This window comes from Nuphar pumila, chromosome 10 (assembly GCF_984573655.1).
Source record: "Nuphar pumila chromosome 10, dmNupPumi1.hap1.1, whole genome shotgun sequence".
NCBI lineage: Eukaryota > Viridiplantae > Streptophyta > Magnoliopsida > Nymphaeales > Nymphaeaceae > Nuphar > Nuphar pumila.
The window spans coordinates 48,991,866-49,015,869 of NC_143258.1; positions in this window are offsets into that span (position 1 = coordinate 48,991,866).

Sequence of the window (24,004 nt, forward strand, 5' to 3'; positions counted from 1 at the left end):
TCCATTCAGGATAAGGGGTTAATCCTGAAAATCAGACCACATACAATTAACTATGATGGTCTTCTTCATTGCAAGTCAAATAATTCAGTCCTCGAACTGGTCATTCTCAATCCTAGATTCGGTCCTTGCACTGGCAATTTTTTAAAATTCAATCCTCTGATTAAAACTTTTTGGCAAAAACCCGAGTTTCGACTCGGGCTTCCTTTTTGGATTCAATGCTCGTGTTGGAACCAATCGTTTCTTCAGAAATTCAGGTTTTCAAACTCGGGTTTCTCTTTTATCTTTTATTTTGAAGATCCGAGTTCCGACTCGGGTTTTCCCCTTTATTCTTTTATTTGAAATTCCGAGTTCTGACTTGAACTTCCTTTTGGATCCAATGCTTGTGTTGGAGCCAATCGTTTCTTCAAAAAATTCGAGTTTTCAAACTCGGGTTTTCTCTTCTATCTTTTATTTTGAAGATCCGAGTTCCGACTTGAGTTTTCCTATTTTTTTTTTCGTTTGAAGTTTCGAGTTCCGACTTGGACTTCCTTTTTGGAATCAACGCTCGTTGCGTCAAAAATTTGAGTTTTCAAACTCAATTTTTTCTTTTATCTTTTATCTTGAAGATCTGAGTTCCGACTCGGGTTTTCCCCTCTTTTTCTTTCGTTTGAAGTTCCGAGTTCCGACTCAGACTTCCTTTTGAATCTAATGCTCATGTTGGAACCAATCGTTGAGTCGAAAATTCGAGTTTTCCAACTCAATTTTCTCTTTTATCTTGAAGATCCGGGTTCCGACTTGGGTTTTCCCCTTTATATATTCCATCTTCCTTTTTAAATACCCGAGTTCTGACTCAGACTTTTCTCTTTTTTTCAAAAACCCAACCCTCAGATTGGTCCATCCACCTTTTTAAATATCCGAGTTTCAATTCGGGCTCTTCTCTTTTTTAAAAAACCAACCCTCAGGTTGGTCTGTCCATCTTTTTTAAAATATCCGAGTTCCGACTCGGACTCTCTTCTTTTTTAAAAACCCCCAACTGCTAGGTTGGACCTTCTTCCAAGCCTTCCAGCTAATCCCGTCCAAATTTTAAGCTTCGGGTTAATTCTCTTTAAAATTTCTTCTTTCCCTTTCCGGTTAAGGGATAAACCTGAGTTTCCCGTTCAGGATAAGGGATAATCCAGAAACCATTCATAGAAGCAGTGCAACCTTCTATAATGGTCCTTCCAAATCCAGTTTAACACTGGTCCTTCACTGAATCCAATTCTCACATTGGTCCTTCCAAATCCAGTTTAACACTGGTCCTTCAAAATTCCAATTTCTCAAATTGGTCCTTCAAATTCCAGTTTTACACTGGTCCTTCAAAATTCCAATTGGTCCTTCATCAAATATCCAATGTTTATATTGGTTCTTCAAATTTTCAATTTCTCAAATTGGTCCTTCAAAATCCAATTTTACACTGGTCCTTCAAAATTCCAACTGGTCTGTGAACACCCCAAATTTTTACAAATCTTATAAATATTCCCTTTTTGCCCCTAACCCCATTTTCTGGGTAATTGAGTCAGTTTTAAATCTAAATACCAGTTTATTTCTCAGGTTTTACTGAAATTAAATCCATTTTATATATCTGACTCGATTTTGGATCCGGATCCATTGTCAAAATCCAAATCTGAGCTTTGTCATCCGATTTATAAACCAAATTCTCAAAATTACCAAAATAACCTTTTAAAAGGCTCAGACAGTTCGTTCGGTATCCGTTTGGATCCATTGTGTTATATTCCTCGATTTGAGGTTTAAAACTCGAATATTTTCTCAAAACTTGGGTCCAAACCCATTTTCTGAAGAAATTTCCCCAAAATAACCCTGAATTCTCAGAAAACCCTTCTTTTATAAATATTTCTCAAAAAATTATAAAATGGTTTTAAATCCCTTATTTTTCTTAGTTCATAGTTTTATTTCAAAAATACCAAAAAAATAGAAAATACAAAAAAAAGAGCAAAAAAATCAAATTAGAAAAGAAAAATACAAAAAAAATAGTTTAGAAACCCCCCTTTTGGAAATTTTTGTTAGTTAAAACCCTCTTTTGAGAAAACTCTTTAAAAAAAAAACACAACCGCCCTTTCAAAAATCTTTAAAAAAATGGGAGGACAAAAGAAAAAATTTGTTTTTTTAGGGTTTCAGAAACCCTCTCTCCCTCTCTGGCACACTCTCGGCCTTCTGGGAGTTTCTTCCTCGCCATCCATCGGCCCACCCGATCCCTCCATCACCAACAAACTCGCTCAAACCCGTCCATCCCTAACCACTGCCCTCCTTCTCGACCCGTCCCCTCATTTCTACATAAGCAACCGCAGTTCCTCCCTTTTCCCATCCATTTTCACCACAACATCATTCTTCTCCTTCATCTTCATCTGCCTTCACCCTATCATCTCAACACATTACCTTCATTACGATCTCCCCTTCTTGAACTTCTTTGACCCATTTTCACCCCACCACGTTCTTCCTCTCCTTCACATTTTTGTTTTGGTTCATCCTCAACCGACTGAAAGGGGCGATCGATCTCAAAAGTCACAGGTAAGTGACCCTTTCTTCAAATCCTTCGCAGAAATTCTCTTCTCCCCCTTTTTCTGTAAAGATTTATCTACGACATCTTCTTTGGGGATTTTTCTTTCACTCCTTTGTTTTAGGATTTACTTTTATATCACGATGCACTGGGAGCATGATCGGCCTGCATATAGCAGGATCAATCTGATCTGTGCTATATCAATCGGAATGTCTCATTCCAATCGTATTTCTTTTTACCATTATGTCTCTCTTGTATTTTGTTGTATCGCTTATGTTGCATTTCAGTTGTATCCTGTTTTATTTCAGTTTTCCTTTCTTTATTTTCATTTCCCTTTTTACATCTGATTTTGATTTCCACTCTTGTTGATCGGCTTACATTTCGATGTTGGGTCCTCTGTTCGTAACCTTAATTTAAATTTTTGTCGTTTCCTTGTCATTGTTTTATTCATTTACATTTTTAATGTTGGTTATCTGTGGTCTTTTTCATGCCTTCCCTCTTGATTCACACATATTTCCTCTCCATTTTATATATTCAATTTAGCATCCATATGCATGGATTCTGCACAATGTATGATCTTTTATTTTCATTTGATCTATTTTCCTGTCATGTTTTTCTTCTTTTCAAATTTATAATGAATAGAGTTTGCAATTAATAGCTAGAATATCAGATTATGCCTGCGCTTAGTCTCTGTGTATGAGATTTGTTTTGAAATACTAATCGTAGGCATGCAACTTTTGGATCCATTCCACAGCATCTGTGGAATGAATCTTTGTTTTGATGGATTTCAACTCCATCGCATCTAGGCTTTCATCCTGTTCTGAGTCAATATCTCCCATTTCGTTTTACCATGAGTGACTGATCGAAGTGGGCATCGGTTAGCCCTATTTATTCTGTTGTAGGAAAAACTTTTTGTTGTTGCGCACAAGGCCATACATCGTGGGACAACCAATGTGAATGCCCTGATGTTATCAAGGAGCCTGCACAGTCGGCTCCAGCAAATATTTCCTTCGTCGTGCTCATATCCTCTGCACCATAGGTCCATTTGCTGGTAGTTGCAATTCATTACTGTATACCTCGCATAATCACAACATTTCATCAATATTTTTTTTTTGACAACATCAGCTTGTCATTAAATACCTGATCTCCAGCCATAGGAATGCATGGCAAAGGAATGAATAAAATGTATTAGAATTCTTGAAACCACTTGATCAATAGTGTTAGTTATCTGTTGAATGAAGGTCTTGACAAGATTCTTGAGCTTGAAGAAGCAGAGATGTCAAGTGCTGAAGGATCATTCAACCCTTGCTTGTCTTATTTATCCCTGCCACTCCAGCTCCAATGCTGTACCATGTCTTGTGGAAATTTCATCATATAGGCACATATAATACTCATACACCTGTGCACCCCTGTCACCATACCCCACGACTCACTCCCTATTCATTTCCAACCCCTTTCTCATCTTCATCATCACTGCTGACTCATTCCAAGTGTTGGTTAGGAGTGGTGATCCGAAGGCAGGGGAATATTTGAGCCCAAACTCGAGATCATCCAGGCTTATGTAGTGTATTTGACCCGTGCCAGTTTATCTGCTGGTTTGCCAGAGAAGGGGAGGTTAACAAGTCTTCAATAGCAAAAAACTGGATTTCGGCATGCCTGCAAATTTTTTTATTTTTATTCTTACTGCTGGATGTTTGGAAATTTTCATTTATTAAAATCTGATGAGCAGGAGTGTCCAATAAATGACTGAATAATTTGATTATATTGGATTACTGAATACTATTGCCCATTTCGGCAACTACTGAGTTGAATCAGCCATCTGGATCGATGAACTGATATTCGAAAACTTTCCAAAGTCTTGAGGCATGACCACCCTCCGGCACTAATCAGAGGCCAGAATCAATTCAGCTATGGTGATCATTCTATCATTATCGAATCTCATTGATGTTTGTTATTATTCAGAAAATCCACTCTCCAGAAAGGTGTATTCTATAGCTACTGCCGAATATCTCCTGTACTAGGTATTGTAGCAACTGCCTATTGGATGTTACGCCCAAGATTGGTAGGTGAATCTCACTAAAACAAGTATTGTTATGCTGATTTTCATTTACTGTGGTTTGTTCTCTTTTGAATGTTGTCTTATAGGCTAATAGTTGAATGTTCTCTTTTGAATGTTGATGTATCTACTATTGCTATGTTTGTTGTGCTTACCATATGTTATGCTATCAACAGCTCATAGAGCTACCATACTTTCACCAACTTCATTCACCCACTACACAACCTTAGCCCCCTGCTGTAGCTCCCAGCAACAACACCAGTCTCCATCATCCCTTCACTGCTGCAAGCACATTGCTTCTCTACCTCTCCCTGCACAGTTACTTGATATACACAAGTTGAGTCACTACAGTGACTGTTTAGTGGCCTTGGTTTGGTGCAACAAAAAAAAGAAGGATCCTCAAACCATCATTGTTAGGAAAGAGCCACAGATTTGTCATTCAAAACCTTGATTCATTAAGTAAAAGAACTTGCTTATTAAACAATACCAGGATTGATTAGTGACTGTTGTGTGAAATATATCGAGGCTGCTGAAATCCCTTGAACAATGTGGTTGTAGATCAATCTGTGGCTGCTGAAGGTAATCCATCCAGTTATGGTGCTATGATATATCAAATTTGAGAAGTCAAATTGTTAAAGGACTTCAATCAGCTGAACTTGATTTGCCTTCAGGTTGAGAAGCTTTCTCTCATTAACTGGTGGTTAGCCACCAATGTTGAGCACTCTCGCCAATGTCATTATCTCCAACTGTATACCCATCTCGCTTAGGATTCGTCTCCTTCACATTGTTCATAACCTTTTAGTTCATGTTGTACGGATATCATAGGCATCCTACACATGCATTTTACAGATGCACATACATAGCATTTACATTTACACACATGCATCTTCTATAAGCCCCATAGTTAGATAATTTTTTGTTATCTTCTATGTTCTTCACCTTGACCTTATATTAACTCTGCTTTGTAAGAAGTAAGTTAAAGATGTTCAATTTCAAATTCAGTTTAAAGGTTAGCTAGATTATAATAAGAAGTGTACATTCCTTGCATTAGAATATATGAGCATATATATGCTTGTTTCATGTCATTTTCCCTTTATTCCAAGATTTCACAAATGGGAACACGAATGACACGTGCACCATCCTAATAGGAGATGATTAAATTCTAAGTTGATGATTTGCATCAATGGCCATAGTCAGGATGTGAACAAGACTTAGGATTTTCATCTTCTATTGAAGAACACTGAATCCACACTGGATCTCTTTTTCACAAATCATCATATTTTCAAATATTTTCCTCCTTTATTAGAATTTAATTTAAAATTAACTCAAAATATATATCAATGGACATAGTCAGGATATATTGAGAGTTAATTTCATTTTAAACTCTACAAAGGCACCGAATATGTTTTATTCATTATTTTAATTTAAATATAGATTATTATATAATACATTCAATGACCATAGTCAAGAGTGTATTATATCCTCAATCTTATTTACCTTCATTTAAAGAATGAAATATGATTTTCAAACTCCAATTTTAAATTCTTTAAATTCATTCATCATTTAGGATAGAATTGCATCATATTTTCAAAATTCTTTTTCAAAAACCCAAGTGATCTTGAATATCTTTCTTCAAGTTTCTATTTCAAATTCTAAATTCTATCTCATTTTTTAAGATTCAAAATTCGATTTCAAATTCCAAATTGACTTTGAAATTTCAAATTCATGTTGTATTCAAAACTTCAATTCAAACTTCAAAGTTCAAATTAACTTTGAAGTTTCTGATTCATCTTCTAATTCAAAATCAAATTTTCTTATCTTCAAATTCAAAATCAAAAGTTTGAGATTGATTCTGAATCTCAAAATTCAATTCTTCTTCTAAAATTTTTAAATTCAATCTGGGTTTTCAAAACCCATATCCATCTTCAAAAGTCCCATTTGGACTTTCAAGATCAAATTTCCATTTAAGATCCAGAATTCAATCTCCACCTTGGATCTTAGACTTCTGATCCAATTCCATTTAGGATCCAGAATTCAACTTTATCTTGGATCTTAGACTTCAGATCCAAATTCCATTCCAGATTTCGGATCCAATTCCATCTTGGATCTCAGACTTAAGATCCAAAATTACATCTTGGATTTCAGATCTTGGATCCAAATTCCATTTATGATCCTAGAACTCAACTTAACTTTGGATCTCAGATTCCAGATCCAAATTCCATTTAGGATCTAGAATTTAACTCTATCTTGGAATTCAGGCTTCGGATCCAATTCCATTTAGGAGTCCAGATTTCAGAACTCAACTTCCTTTTGGATCTCAAACTTCAGATCCAACTACAGATTTCAAATCCAAATTTCATTTTCAGATCCCATCTGAACTTCTTAAATCCATTTCTATTTTCAAATTCCATTTGGGTTTCTCAAAATCCAAATTCCATCCTGATTTCAAACTTTAAATATGGAATCCAATTCCATTTCAAAATTTCATCTCTATTTTGAAATCCAGATCCAGAATTCGAATTTAAAATTTACTTCTGACTCTGAAAACTTTATTTCTCTTTCCCTCAGCTTCAAAATTATTCTTTTTCAAAACAAGATTTATTTTTTTCAACTCTGATTATTTTCAAAGACTTAGAATTTCAAAACCTCTTTTCAGATCTATCTCAAGTTCTAAGTTAGATTCAACTATTTACCATTTCTTCATTTCCATTATCACATTCACTTCATTTTCACTTGGGAAAATCTCAGATTTCCAAATCATTCATTTTCAAAAGAGCATACATCCTTGCATTGCACAAGCATGACTCTTTGTGCATTTTAGACTTAGAATAAATTCTTAGATAATATTTAGGCAAAGCAAAAAGGCATAAATTCGATCCTTGGTTCGATTACCCCTGGTAAAGGCGCCAGAAACGGTCGAACCTCATACCGACGAGCGAGCCCCATCTCCCAATTTTCCTGCAAATATTTCAAAAACGGAGGCGAGTAATCTTTTAAATATTTTCAAAATTAAGGTCAAGTGAGACCTTCGCAAAAAGAGTTCTTCTCTCACTCTTCTTTTCTTTTTCTCTTCTCTCTTCTTTTCTGTCTTTTATTTTCTCCCTTCAAAAAGGAGGAAATAGAGACTAGAAAGGAAAAAAAGAAGGAAGAGAGAGAAACACCAAGAGGAAAATTTTTGCGATGATCACAATTTTGGCGACTGAGTTGGGACTCATCTTCATCCAGTTGAATCTATGCCTTTTTGCTTTGCTTTGATATTATCTAAGTCTTTATTCTATAAATGTCTGTTTCATTTTTCTTGCAAACCTTAGGAGCCTAGACTCTATCATAAGCTAACATCATTGCATATAGGATCTAAGTATGGTTTGGTAGGACCATATTGAGGAGATTATTCCACGCTCACATTCGACTTAGGTCTAAAATACAACTCTCCTCAATTCTAGGGATTGAATGTAAACAATGTATGCAAGTGTATGCTTCTCTTCATTTAAATTCTATCTCTTTTAGGACTTGCATTAGAGCTTTCTGGTTTTATCTGCATGTTGAACATGTTTTTGAAAACATCCCTACCTATATTGTCCCGGTCTTCACGTTGATGGGCTGTCTCACTGAACCATAGTTTGGGAGAGAGCCTTACAACTGGCCCACTTATTTGGGTTTGTTCCCCCCTACCATGTACCTAAGGGTCATAGTTCGAGGTATATCGGTAAGTGCTCAAGGATGTTGGGAAGCCATTACCTTAGAACCGGAGAAATATTTTATGCCACGTACTTCAAGCTTCGGTTTGAGTATATCGGCATACCTTGATTGGAATAAGATGATCTAAATCTTAGAGTTAGGATTAAGGTCCTATCAGCCATTTCAAATATTGCATTTAGAGTCAGCTTTAGGGAATGCTGTTTGTACATCCTTGTTTGTACATCTGTGATGGTGTGATATTTTATATTCCTTATAATTTCCAAAACCCTGGGTATATATTATTCAAAGTTTCCTCTTTATTTTTAAAACCCAGGTATATCTTTCCTTCTTTCTTCTGATTTCTTCAATCTTTCTGATCCTGTCTGCAATTTTCAAAATCTTAAATCCTTGCCATATGTTTTTAAATTCTTTTTTTCTCCTGTCTTTCCAATGTATCTCCTGATTCTATAAATCTCTTTTCATCAAGAGATATCCTTTTCAAAAATAGCATTTTTCACTTCATATCCCAGTTGTTTTCCTCCCCATAGAGAAACAACGCGATTGTCGCAAATTCCCGCGACGACCCAATCCTTAGTAATATGATATCTTTTGTCAAATTTTCTTTTGTCAAAATTTTCTCCAAAATTTATCTAAATATCTAATTTTATCCTATAGAGGACATTGATACTCCATCATGGTTCAGACAAGAACTGGAAAGGAAACAGTTCCTCAGCACAGTGATAGCGAATTAGAAGGAATAGACTCTCCCCGGGCATCTAGAGGACAGGGTCAGAACAAAGGAGATGATATTGACCCCGCTATGTATGGTCTGTTCCAAAAGATGATGGCTAGGATGATGTCCGAGCAAGCCAAGGCCAATCTGAAAGAGGCAGTTCTTAAGAACAAACCAAAGAAGAAAGCTATGAAAAGGCAAGTTTGGATTGTCAGAAAGAAGGTACAGCCTGACACCACTTTTGAGGAATCAGAATCAGCCAAGGAAGCATCAGAAGAGGAAGAACAGTTTGTCTACAATCAGAATCCTCTACAGCAGTTTGTGAAAATCACCGCAGAGCCTGAATCTGTGAACAAACTTATTCCAGTTGAGGATCCAATGTGCAAGCAAATGAAGGAGATGAATCGAGCAATCAAGGACATTCAAGCTAAGAGTAAGGGCAAGCAGACCTACACTGGCGAGGATTTTTACGATGGCCTAGATGGGGATGATAATCTGGAGAATCTTCCTCGCAAGTTTCTCAAGTTTGACGGAACTGGCAACCCTAAAGCCCACTTGGCTACATTTTATGCAGAGTGCAGCCGATTCAAGAAAGATAACAGGGCTCTGTTCATCTGCTTTCCCCGCAGTCTGGAGGGAATAGCGGTCAGGTGGTATGCCGACCACATCAATCCTATTGAACTACGAGAGTTCGATAAGGTGGTAAATTTGTTCATTGAGTGCTTCCTATTCAATACTGAGGCTTCACCTATGCTCAATCATCTTTACAACCTGAAGCAAAATGAAAATGAAAGAGCAGGAGAATTCATTCACAAGTGGAGAAGCACCTGTAATAAGATAAAGGTTCCCATTCCAGAGGAGCATGCATTGCAAATAATCTTCAATAATTTCTCTCAGCCATTGAGGAGCCTCATTGCCACTTCTCCGGCAAAATCCTTTATCAAGTTGATTGAGCGAGCCGAATGGCTCAAGTCAGGGATGGAAAATGGGCTCTACGAGGGCATGCCGCTGGTCAAGAATATCCAAGACCAGAAAAAGAAGGTACCATTCACTCATGCAGCTGATACCTCTGGTCGTGATCATGACAGAAGCAGAAGAAACAAAAATGACAACAAAAGTGGCCAGAACCACAACGCAGCTCAAGGGGAGAAGTCTTCCAAGCAGAATGACAAGTCGTCTCAGTCTAACTTTCCACAAAAGGAAAAGATAAAATGCGAAGGTTGGAGTAATGACCGCGAGTTCACTCCTCTAAAGCAAACGCTCGAAGAAGCCCTTGAATTCATGCTGACCAAGGGATTGGTGAAACTCCCAAAGGCCATAAATCCTCCCACAGTCATGGGAAGGTTCATGAATTAGTTCTGCAAGTTCCATCGAGCAGTGGGGCATGACACCGATCACTGTTTCGTCTTCAAAAATATTGTTCAAGATTGCGTCGACAAGAGTCTCCTTATTGAAGACGAGCTAGCCATCATGACCAAGCCTTTCCCAGACTACTCAGAAGTTTGATCATGCCAGAATTTTCTGCTTTCCTCTCCTTTTGCCAGTCAGCCCAGTCTTTTGTGACCTTTTGGTCAAAGTACTTGTAAATATTTCAGTCTTTTGTTATCAGTTTTGCTCATCAATGAAATGTCAATTTTTCTTCATATCTTTGATATCAAAATACTTCCTCCCTCTGCCACACACGGGCATTTGTTTTTAAAAAATTATATTTTCATTTCAAAAATCTTTTTCTTCATCGGCTTCTATTGAACCACGTTAAATCCCTATTCTTCTCAGAAGGAGGGACGATCCCAACATCGTTTGTGAGAGAAATGATATTACCTATGAGGGTTTTTCAAAATCATGAAATTTCGAAAGTTTTATGCAAAGTCTTCGTTACGATCGCCAAGGGTTCAATATTTTGGTCCAATCTTTTTCGAAAACCAACCCTTGTGTTGGTCTTATATTCCAAAATTGGTTTCGAACCATTATCTTCAAAAATCAACCCTTGTGTTGATTTTCTTTTCCAAAACTGGTGTCGAATCATCATCTTCAAAAAAAAAAAATCAACCCTTATGTTGATTTTCTTGTCTAAAAATGGTTTTGAACCATTATCTTCAAATCAACCCTCGTGTTGATCTTGTTTTGAACCATTGTCTTCAAAAACCAACCCTTGTGTTAGTCTTATATTCCAAAATTGGTTTTGAACCATTATCTTCAAAAATCAACCCTTGTGTTGATTTTCTTTTCCAAAACTAGTGTCGAATCATCATCTTCAAAAAAACAAAATCAACCCTTATGTTGATTTTCTTTTTTAAAAAATTAGTTTTAAACCATTGTCTTCAAGATCAACCCTCGTGTTGATCTTCTATTTTCAAAATTGGTTATTCAAACCATTATCTTAAAAAAGATCAACCCTTGTGTTGATCTTATTTTACAAAGCTAGTTTCAGACCATTGTTTTCAAAAATCAACCCTGCTATTGATCTCCTTCTTCAAAATAGGTTCAAACCATTTTAAAAAACCGACCCTCATGATGATCTCTCTTAAGAAATCGACCCTCGTGGTTCTTCTTTAAAGATCAGTTCCCACGTCAATCATTCTCCCAATTTAACCTTGTGGTTGATTTCCTTCCTAAAAATGATTTTTCACCTGTCTTTTCAAATAAACATTCTCCTCTCACTTTAAAGATCCCATATGCAGGCAGGATTAGACAAACTCGTTTTCTCAAATCTTATAAATTTTCAGTTAATCTTGTTATTTTTATTAATGTCATTCAGTTTATTCATATTTTTATCAAGTTTACATCAATTTTATCAAGTTTTATCATTTTTTTCCTCAATTTTATTAAATTTTATCAACTTCTCTACCCTTTCAGGTTATGGGATAAACCTGATGCCTCTTTTCAATGAGGTATTTCCTTTTTTTTATCTATTACCCTTTCAGGTTAAGGGATAAACCTGACCCTCGTTGTCCGAGGTGTCCCATTCAGGATAAGAGATAATCCTGAGATTCCTCGTAGGAGCAATAATGCTACCTATGAGAATTCTTTTACAAACACAAGTTTCCTCAACCTTTATTGATTTTCTAGATTTATATCAATTTCTCTTCATTAATTCTGCTTAAATTCTATTCTTTTTCCCATTCAGAATATGGGATAATCTTGAAACCCCTCACAAAGGCGACGATGCTACCTGTGAGAATTCTTTTTCAAAATAAATTTTTATAAATTTATTCAAATTTTCTCCACTTTTTATTCTTCTACCCTTTTAGGTTAAGGGATAAACCTGATGCCTCTTTCCCATGATGTATTCCTTTCTCCTTTTTCCTTCCAAGTTAAGGAATAAACCTGAACCTCGGCCTTCGAGGTATTTTCTTCTCCCTTTCAGGTCAAGGGATAAACCTGAACCTCAGCCTTCGAGGTATTTTCTTTTTCCCTTTCAGGTTAAGATAAACCTGAACCTCATTTATCGAGGCATTTCTCCTTCTTCCTTCAGGATAAGGGATAATCCTGAAGTCCTTTTATCATCAAAATTTTCCACCCATTTTTTACCAAATTCTCACCAAACTTTCGTCGGTCTTTATCAATTTTTATTCTTTGTCAATTTTTTGTCAATTTTATTGATTCTTTATCAATTTTATTGATGCTTTGTCAATCTTTATCAATCTTTTTCTTTATTAAATTTTTATCAATTTTATTCTTCACCAACTCTTATCACTTTTGTCAAATTTATTTCCTTCTTTCTCTTCAGGATAAGGGATAATCCTAAAAACCCTAGCAATTATTCTCATTTCAATTTCCAAGTGTCTTGAAGATGCCGGTCTCCTCTTCCGACTCCCGGACAGAAAAGCCAGAGCTCATGCAGGTGTATTCTCACAATCCAGTGCTCGTATTGGTATATTTGCAAAACCCAGTGCTCGTACTGGTGCAATTCCAAAACCCGATGCTTATACTGGGGCATTTTAAAAAATCAGTGCTCATTCTAGTGCAATTTCAAAAACCCAGTGCTCATACTCGGACATTTTTTTTTTCAAAAAAAAAATAGTACTTGTACTGATGCATCTTCAAAAATCCAAAGTTCGCACTGGTGCATTTTCAAAAATCCAGGGCTTGTACTGGTATATTTGAAAAATCTCGTGCTCATACTGGTATGCCTAGTACTCGTGCTAGTGTCTGGCTGACTGATCAGTTAGTCCCTCAGGTTCAGTCTTTGCACTAGCCGTTCATCAAAAGACAAAGCTCTAATTTTAATTTCGACCTTTGGGTTATTCAATTCTCAATTTCAAGCCTTCAGGTTACAATCTTCATCAATCTCTCTTCAATTTTCCTTAATTTTTGTCAATCTTTCATCAATTTTTATCCCTTTTTCCATTAATTTGCCTTAATTTTATTCGTTCCCTATTTAGGATAAGGGAATAATCCTGAAATCAGACCACATACAATCAACCATGATGGTCCTCTTTATTGCAAGTCAGATAATCCAATCCTCGAACTGATCATTCTCAAAACTTTCAATCTCAGTCCTCGTACTAGCGATTTTCAAAATTCAATCTTCTGATTGAAGATTTTCCTTTGAGATTTGAGTTTCGACTGGAACTTCCGATTCTCTTTTAAGATTCAAATTTTTTATCCAAACTTTCCAGATTCGAACCCTGGCTCGAAATTTCCAGTTTTCCTTCAAAAATTTGAGTTTTATCTTGAGTTTTCTTTCCTTCAATAAATAAACTTTCAAAGTTTTCCTTTGAGATTCGAGCCCCGACTCGAATTTTCCAGCTTTCCTTTAAAGATTTGAGTTTTAACTTGAGTCTTCTTTTCCTAAAAAATCTAAACTTTCCAGTTTTCCTTTGAGATTCGAGCCCCGACTCGAATTTTCCAGCTTTCCTTTGAAGATTTGAGTTTTAACTCGAGTTTTCTTTTCCTTAAAAATCTGAACTTTCCATTTTTCCTTTGAGATTCGAGCCCCGACTCGAACTTTCCAGCTCTCCTTTAAAGATTTGAGTTTTAACTCTAGTTTTCTTTCCTTCAATAAACTAAACCTTTTAATTTTCTTTTGAGATTCGAGCACTGACTCAAACTTTTCAGCCTTCCTTCGAAAATTTGAGTTTTTAACTCGAGTTTTCTTTTCTTCAAAATTTGAACTTTCCAGTTTTCCTTTGAGATTCGAGCCCCAACTCGAATTTTCCAGCTTTCCTTTGAAGATTTGAGTTTTAACTCGAGTCTTCTTTTCCTTCAAAAAATCTAAACCTTCCAGTTTTCCTTTGAAGATTTGAGTTTTGACTCAAATTTTCCTTTGAAGATCTGGGTTTTGACCTGAATTTCATCTCCTTAACAACCAAACTTCCTAGCTTTCCTTCGAAGGCTCGAGTTTCGACTCGAATTTTCCCTGTTTTCCTTGTAAAATCTGAGTCCTGATTCAGATGTTCTTTCAAGGGCTTACCTTCAAAATCCAGTTTTATGCCAAGCTTGCCTTCCGAACTCTAAATTTGTATTTACCTTCAGAATTCAGCCTCGTGTTGGATTTTTCTCCAGAATCCCACTGATGTGGCAAAACTCGATGTTAAGAAAAGTTTTCATCATCAAGGATTTCAGGAAGATCTTGCCAAATTGCTGTAAAATAGTTGTTGATCTCAAACTTTTATTACATAAAGAATTTCCTCAAATCTCCTTAGTATTCCTTCCAAAAGGGTGAAGCTTTTGTGAAGAAAGACTCAAACTTCAAATTTTCTGTTGGTCAACCAAGAGGATGAAGAAAAAATCTTTGATATGACTGGCGAAGGAAAATTCAATGACGTTGAAAAGCCATAAGTGAGCTGCTATTGATCATAGCTATGGCACATTCTTAAAGACCATTCTTCTGGCAATAAGACAGTAGAAATATCCTGGGCAGTAATAAGAACCTACCCAATCCATATCTCCTCAGTCATTTGAGCTGCAATCAAATATCCGCAAAAGGGATCTCTCGATTGTCGACAAGATGAAGACGAATATGCGAGTTAAACCCCCAGGGCCAAAGAAGATTTAGAACATCTTCGAGATGAAGGAGTTTGTGACGGATCCTTCCAGGGAACGTTCAGAACACCGTCAAGATGAAGGCGACTTCGATGAGCCTCCCAATAAACCCTAAAAGATATTTGATTTCTGCTATCACCCAGAAATTTTGACCAAAGAACCAACGTCACCAAGCATAATTCCTGAGAAAGAAAGGAGGATCGAATCATCTCCAAGATGAAGGAGTTTGTGATGTACCCTTCCCCGAAAAAGAGAGAAAAGTCAGGACATCTCCAAAATGAAGGATGATGTAAAAGCCCAAGAAAACTCCATGACTCAAAAGAGTGCGAAAAGATCATCATGGAAAAATGCCCAAGATATCAAACTGCCCGAACTGTTAAGAATCTTCTTTATTTATGTGAAATTCTTCTATCAATATCTTTTCATTCAAATGCTTTTATGAAGCTAAGACTATTTTCTCTCTTTTCATATCAAGGAAATTGATAGCTTCCTTGAAAAAAAACCAACAACAATAATTTGACTTTGATTCTGGATTCTATAGACTTAACCCAGTTGGAGGTAATACTCTAGGTGGGAAAAGGAACATCTTTCAAAAATACTTACCTTCAATTACCTTGAAACAACTATAATTTTTATCATTTTTAGCAATATTTTCCAGCTTTCCTGATAAGAAATAATAACTTGATATTTGTTTTGATACATCTTGGTGTTGCCTTTTCCTTCTTTCGCATAGTCGAAAGAGTTGCCTTCCCCTCTTTCATAAGAGTTTCCTTATTCATCTTTCGCTTTGATCGAAAGATTCACCTTCTCCTTTCTAAAAGGATTGCCTTCCTCATCTTTCACTTTGATCGAAGGATTTGCCTTCTCCTTTCTAAAAGGATTGCCCTCCTCATCTTTCGCTTTGATCGAAAGACTTGCCTTCTCCCTACTAAAAGGATCGCCTTACTCCTCTCTCGATTAGTCGAGAGATTTGCCTTCTCCTGTCAAAAGGATTGTCCTCTTCATCTTTTGCTTTGATCAAAAGACTTGCCTTCTCCTTTCTAAAATGATTGCCCTCTTCATCTTTCGCTTTGATTGAAAGATTCACCTTCTCTTGTAAAAAGGATTGCCCTCCTCATCTTTCGCTTTGATCGAAAGATTTGCCTTCTCCTTTCTAAAAGGATTACCCTCCTCATCTTTCGCTTTGATCGAAAGATTCGCCTTCTCCTTTCCAAAAAGGATTGCCTTATTCATCTTTCGCTTTGATCGAAAGATTCGCCTTCTCCTTGCATTTCGCTTTGTCGAAAAATCACCTTGCTTCTGTTAAAAGGATCGCTCTATTCATCTTTCACACCATCGAAGGATTTGCCTCCTGTTACCTTATTCATCGTTCATCTCATCGAAAGAATTGCCTCACATCTCCTTATTTTTCATTTCTCACATTCCAAAAAGAATTGCTTCATTCAGGCGAGATATCCCTCCATGTTCCATCACGGTTTCTCCATTCGAGAATTTCGTACGGCATTCCCGCTCAGGATAAGGGTTAAACCTGAACTTTCTACACAAGGTCTGTTATTTTCAAAAGTTATTTTCAGTCTCAGCAATGAGGCGCCCAAGATCAACCACTTTTCAAGCTTTAGGGACCCCCATTTTCATCCTTTTGCAAACCCCTCTTGGACTTGTGCAAAGTCTAGAGGTTTCATCACAATTTCCTCGCTCCTTGAGGATTCTGTATCCATTCAGGCTAAGGATTAAACCTGTTACCTCACTCCTCGAGGTATCACCCCACACCTTCTACGAGAGGTCATCTATTTTTAGAAAGTTGATTTAGTCTCAGCAATGAGACGCCCCAGATCATCCCCTTTTCTAAGCTTTAGGGAATCCCTTGTTTTTCTCTTCTTGCAAATCCCTTTTGGATTTGTTCGTCCAAATTCCGAAGGTCCCATCATGGTTTCTTCATCCGAGGATTCCGTATGGTCGTCCCTTTCAGGTTAAGGGTTAAGCCTGAACCTCGCTCCACGAGGTATTTTTACGTTCAGGTTACGGTTAAACCTGAATCTCGTTTCCACTAGATATCCTTTCTAGTCCCATCATGGTTTCTTCATCCGAGGATTCCGTACGGTTTCCCCCACTCAGGTCAAGGGTTAAACCTGAATCTCGCTTTGGCGATGCATTTCGTTGTCCCATCACGGCTTCCTCGTTCGAGGATTCTGTATGGTCATCTCCTTCAGGTTAAGGGTTAAGCCTGAACCTTGCCCCTAGAGGTATCTTCCTTTTTCAGGTTTGGGTTAAATCTGAGCCTCGTCTCGACGAGGTAATCCTCCCAGTCCCGTCAAGGTTTTTCCCCACAAAGGAATCCATGCTTTGTACATCCATCCAGGAAAGGATCATACTTGAGTTTCACCTCACGAGGCATTTCTCTCAAAAATGTCCCATCGAGGTCCGCTTATATTCCTTTCTCCATCCAAATTATCTTGATCTATCTTTGTCCCATCCAGGTTAAGCGCTAAACCTGAGTCATTCCAAAAGCTGATCTTGTCTCACCCATGAGACTTATTCAGAATTCTTATCTTTCATCATTTTGGGACCTTTACCCAAAGTCCCATCACAATTTCCTCATTTCTATCATTCAGTCATATCATTGTCGAGGATTTCGTCCCCCCAAAACCATTCAGGATAGGGTTTTAAGCCTGAAACCATGTCTTTCAAAATAAATTCTTCCACACCCAGTTCAGATCTGCTGACTGGGGCATTTTCAAAATTTGGAGTGTTATCTTTGCCACTAAGCTCGACTTTTAACCGGCTTAGTAGCAAAGAGGGGCATCTGTGAACACCCCAAAATTTTCAAAATCTTATAAATATTCCTTTTTTGCCCCTGACCCCATTTTCTGGGTAATTGAGTCAGTTTTAAATCTAAATACCAGTTCATTTATCAGGTTTTACTGAAATTAAATCCATTTTATATATCTGACTCGATTTCGGATCTGGATCCATTGTCAAAATCCAAATCTGAGCTTTGTCATCCGATTTATAAACCAAATTCTCAAAATTACCAAAATAACCTTTTAAAAGGCTCAGACAGTTCGTCAGGTATCCGTTTGGATCCATCGTGTTATACTCCTTGATTCGAGGTTTAAAACTCGAATATTTTCTCAAAACTTGGGTCCAAACCCATTTCCTGAAGAAATTTCTCCAAAATAACCCTGAATTCCCAGAAAACCCTTCTTTTATAAATATTTCTCAAAAAATTATAAAATGGTTTTAAATCCCTTATTTTTCTTAGTTCATAGTTTTATTTCAAAATTACCGAAAAATAGAAAATACAAAGAAAAAGGGCAAAAAAATCAAAATAGAAAAGAAAAATACAAAAAAAATAGTTTAGAAACCCCCTTTTTGGAAATTTCTATTAGTTAAAACCCTCTTTTGAGAAAACTCTTTTAAAAAAAGAAAAAAAAAAGAAAAACACAACCGCCCTTTCGAAAATCTTTAAAACAACAGGAGGATGAAAGAAAAAAATGTTTTTTTAGGGTTTCAGAAACCCTCTCTCCCTCTCTCGCACACTCTCAGCCTTCTTGGAGTTTCTTTCTCGCCATCCATTGGCCCACCCGATCCCTCCATCACCAACAAACTCGCTTAAACCCATCCATCCCTAACCACTGCCCTCCTTCTCGACCCTTCCTCTCATTTCCACATAAGCAATCACAGTTCCTCCCTTTTTCCCAACCGTTTTCACCACAGCATCATTCTTCTCCTTCATCTTCATCCGCCTTCACCCTATCATCTCAACACATTACCTTCTCTCCGATTTCCCCTTCTTGAACTTCTTTGACCCGTTTTCACCCCACCACGTTCTTCCTCTCCTTCACATTTTTGTTTTGGTTCATCTCCAACCGACTGAAAGGGGCGATCGATCTCAAAAGTCATAGGTAAGTGACCCTTTCTTCAAATCCTTTGCAGAAATTCTCTTCTCCCCCTTTTTCTGTAAAGATTTATCTACGACATCTTCTTTGGGGATTTCACTTTCTCTCCTTTGTTTTAGCATTTACTTTTATATCACGATGCACTGGGAGCATGATCGGTCTGCATATAGCAGGATCAATCCGATTTGTGCTATATCAATCGGAATGTCTCATTCCAATCGTATTTCTTTTTACCATTATGTCTCTCTTGTATTTTGTTGTATCGCTTATGTTGCATTTCAATTGTATCCTGTTTTATTTCAGTTTTCCTTTCTTTATCTTCATTTCCCTTTTTACATCTGATTTCGATTTCCACTCTTGTTGATCGGCTTACATTTCGATGTTGGGTCCTCTGTTCGTAACCTTAATTTAAATTTCTGTCGTTTCCTTGTCATTGTTTTATTCATTTCCATTTTTAATGTTGGTTATCTGTGGGTTTTTTCATGCCTTCCCTCTTGATTCACACATATTTCCTCTCCATTTTATATATTCAATTTAGCATCCATATGCATGGATTCTGCACAACGTATGATCTTTCATTTTCATTTGATCTATTTTCCTGTCATTTTTTTTCTTCTTTTCAAATTTATAATGAATAGAGTCTGCAATTAATAGCTAGAATATCAGATTATGCCTGTGCTTAGTCTCTGTGTATGAGATTTGTTTTGAAATACTAATCGTAGGCATGCAGTTTTTGGATCCATTCCAGAGCATCTGTGGAATGAATCTTTGTTTTGATGGATTCGAACTCCATCGCATCTAGGCTTTCATCCCGTTCTGAGTCAATATCTCCCATTTCGTTTTACCATGAGTGACTGATCAAAGTGGGCATCAGTTAGCTCTGTTTATTATGTTGCAGGAAAAACTTTTTGTTGTTGCGCACAAGGACATACATCGTGGGACAACCAATGCGAATGCCCTGGTGTTATCAAGGAGCCTGCAAAGTCGGCTCCAGCAAATGCATTGCTGCTCGCTATAGGTTCTGAAAGTAAGAACCCAGCGACTACAGGAACAAATAAAGCTGCCTCTAGCAGCACTACTTTGAACATAAGAAATCCTGATGAAGAAACGGAAAATCTATCTCATGTTGAAATCAAAGTGTGCATCCTTCTCCTGAGTTGATAGATCTGGCCTTCTGTACGGTGAGTCTAAATATTTCAGGTCAGGCTTTCATCAATACTTGATACATGTTGTTCAATAGTTTAATGAAATCATCATGATAGAATTTCGCAGTCGAAAGTGAAATTATATTGCAGAACAGGGTGGTTGATGCCTGCTCTTTGAAAAAAAAAGGGTTTTGGATCAAGTCTTTTTCATACATAAGTTACAGTAGATGGACACTGGTCTAGCTATGTAAGTTACAACTTGTTTGGGTCAGGTATGTGTTATTGTGTTTATCAACCTTCAGAATGTTGTTCAGAAACTAGTGGGAGATGGCAACAAATTTCGTTTGCAGCTTCAAGAATATGGGTAAAAGGGTTTCCACTACTTGTCACAATTCTTCTTTCAAGCTTTTCGGTTCCATAGTTGTATATACTTCCTTTTCTTGTTATATTTATGATTCTGCTACATGTGAATAGTCAGTGGCGTCTTTTCATAGGTCTGCTAGGCATTAGATAATCATCCTTTCGTTTAAATTCGTTGGTACTTGCAGCAAATCATCTTCTTAATGAAATCATTCTACCATGATCATCCTTCTTTTCCCCTGTGTTTGATTAATATTTCCTCCGTCATGCTCATATCCTCTGCACCATAGGTTCATTTGCTAGTAGTTGCAATTCATTACTGTATACCCCGCATAATCACAACATTTCATCAGTATTTTTTTTTTTGGAGAACATCAGCTTGTCATTAAATACCTAATCTCCAGCCATAGGAATGCATGGCAAAGGAATAAATAAAATGTATTAGAATTCTCGAAACCTCTTGCTCAATAGTGTTAGTTATCTGTTGAATGAAGGTCTTGACAGGATTCTTGAGCTTGAAGAAGCAGAGATGTCAAGTGTTGAAGGATCATACAACCCTTGCTTGTCTTATTTATCCCTGCCACTCCAGCTCCAATGTTGTACCATGTCTTGTGGAAATTTCATCGTACAGGCACATATAATACCCATACACATGTGCACCCCTGTCACCATACCCCACGACTCACTCTCTGTTCATTTCCAACCCCTTTCTCATCTTCATCATCGCTGCTGAATCATTCCAAGTGCTGGTTTGGAGTGGTGATCCGAAGGCATGGGAATATTTGAGCCCAAACTCGAGATCTGGATCAGACCTTCAAGTGAAATCCGGGCTTATGAAGTGTATTTGACCCGTGCCAGTTTATCTGCTGGTTTGCCAGAGAAGGGGAGGTTAACAAGTTCTCAATAGCAAAAATCTGGATTTCGGCATGCCTGCAAATTTTTTTATTTTTATTCTTACTGCTGGATGTTTGGAAATTTACATTTATTAAAATCTGATGAGCAGGAGTGTCCAATAAATGACTGAATAATTTGATTATATTGGATTACTGAATACTATTGCCCATTTCGGCAACTACTGAGTTGAATCAGCCATCTGGATCGATGAACTGATATCCAAAAACTTTCTAAAGTCTTGAGGCATGACCACCCTCCGGCACTAATCAGAGGCCAGAATCAATTCAGCTATGGTGATCATTCTATCATTATCGAATCTCATTGATGTTTGTTATTTTTCAAAAAATCCACTCTCCAAAAAGGTGTATTCTATAGCTACTACCGAATATCTCATGTACTAGGTATTGCAGCAACTGCCTATTGGATGTTACGCCCAAGCTTGGTAGGTGAATCTCACTAAAACAAGTATTGTTATGCTGATTTTCATTTACTGTGGTTTGTTCTCTTTTGAATGTTGTCTTATAGGCTAATAGTTGAATGTTCTCTTTTGAATGTTGATGTATCTACTGTTGCTATGTTTGTTGTGCTTATCATATGTTATGCTATCAACAGCTCACAGAGCTACCATACTTTCACCAACTTCATTCACCCACTACACAACCTTAGCCCCTGTTGTAGCTCCCAGCAACAACACCAGTCTCCATCATCCCTTCACTGATGCAAGCACATTGCTTCTCTACCTCTCCCTGCACAGTTACTTGATATACACAAGTTGAATCACTACAGTGATTGTTTAGTGGCCTTGGTTCGGTGCAACAAAAAAAAAAGGATCCTCAAACCATCATTGTTAGGAAAGAGCCACGGATTTGTCATTCAAAACCTTGATTCATTAAGTAAAAGAACTTGCTTATTAAAAAATACCAGGATTGATTAGTGACTGTTGTGTGAAATATATCGAGGATGCTGAAATCCCTTGAACAATGTGGTTGTAGATCAATTTGTGGCTGCTGAAGGTAATCCATCCAGTTATGGTGCTATGATATATCAAATTTGAGAAGTCAAATTGTTAAAGATCTTCAATCGACTGAACTTGATTTTGAAAGTGCACTAGGATCGAGGCAACGAGCACTAGAGGGGGGGTGAATAGTGCTTTTATAAATTGTCTGCGGAATATTGAAGGATTTTGCAATTTAAAAAGCAAACATACAAAGAACACAAGATTTTATCCTGGTTCGGTCTATCCCGACCTACATCCAGTCCCCAAGCAAAACCCGCTTGAGATTTCCACTATCAACCTTGTTAACTACAAGATCACACAGACCAAAATCGGTCCCACTTTAAGTAATAACCCTACTGAAAGCAAACAACTTCTTTAAACCAAGGAGTCTTTCTTTTTACAGAAAATAAGTAACAACTTACAATACAACCTATGAGCCTTTCTTTTGAATGCAAATGAGATGCAATTGGCTTTTAAGGTTGTTGAAATACTCTACTCATGAATTCACTATCTCTTAAAGGGATTTGAGTGAAAAACTGAAGTGAAAATATCAAGTGAGTGAGAAAACAAATACTTGAATGAATAGGAGTGAAAAACAATAAGTAAATGATTCAAATCGATTGAATTCTTGTTGTTTTGAGTGTAAAATGCACTCATATTTATAGTTGAAAGTTTTCATACGTTGAGGGTATGAAAGGGTGTCAAAACAGTCCATTTTGAATGATCAAAATGTTTAAAAAATGAAAAGACATGCCTTTTTGAAGTTTCAAGAAAACGGCAAAATTAGTCGACTGAAACATCAGTTAGTCGACTAATAGTTAGTTATTAGTAGACTGACAGTTATCGTCGGTCGACTGATCTGTTAATCAAGCCGTTTGAAAATCTGAACTTTTGAAACTTAGTCGACTAGAGAAAAATTAGTTGACTGATAATATCATCAGTAGACTGAAAAACCTTTCAATCGACTGCTGCTAAAATCTTCTGAAAAACAAACATTATGTTCGGTCGACTGCTAAAAGCATTAGTCGACTGCTGCTAATTTTTTCAGAAAACACATGTTCTGTTCAGTCGACTGATAAAATCATTAGTCGACTGCTGCTAATTTTCCAGAAAACAGACATTCTGTCCAGTCGACTGATAAAACCTTCGGTCGACTAATTTGACAAAAATGACTTTTTAGAAAATATGGCACGAAAGGATTAGTCGACTGGTAAGTCTATTGGTCGACTAATAAACATGAAAATTTAAGAAAAGAGTTTTCTAAAAAGATTTTCAAGAGGGTTCTTTTTAGAAAAGTTTTTCAAAAGACTTTTAAGGTAAAATGCAACCTAAATATGCACTCTAAGTAAGGCTCTTACAAGAATCTAAGACTTTTAATGAATTAAACATTTGCACACTAGTCTTCAAAGATTCTTCATCGAATTCTTCAATTTCTTCATAGCCTTAGCTGAAATGCAGTTGATTCCACTTGCTCATCATCAAAACCTTGTACTTGAAGTATCATGTATGGCTTCATTGTCGTAACAATCTCCCCCTTTTTGATGATGACAAACTTAATCAAAGATGAATCATTTAGATGCATAGATGGAGATTTTACTCCCCCTATCAATATGCTGCAAAACATTAAAAATTAGCACATTTAAAGCACATATATCACATATTGATTGGTTTGCATTTCCATTCATCATTGCTTCATGCATTTACAAATGCATTCATTCAAA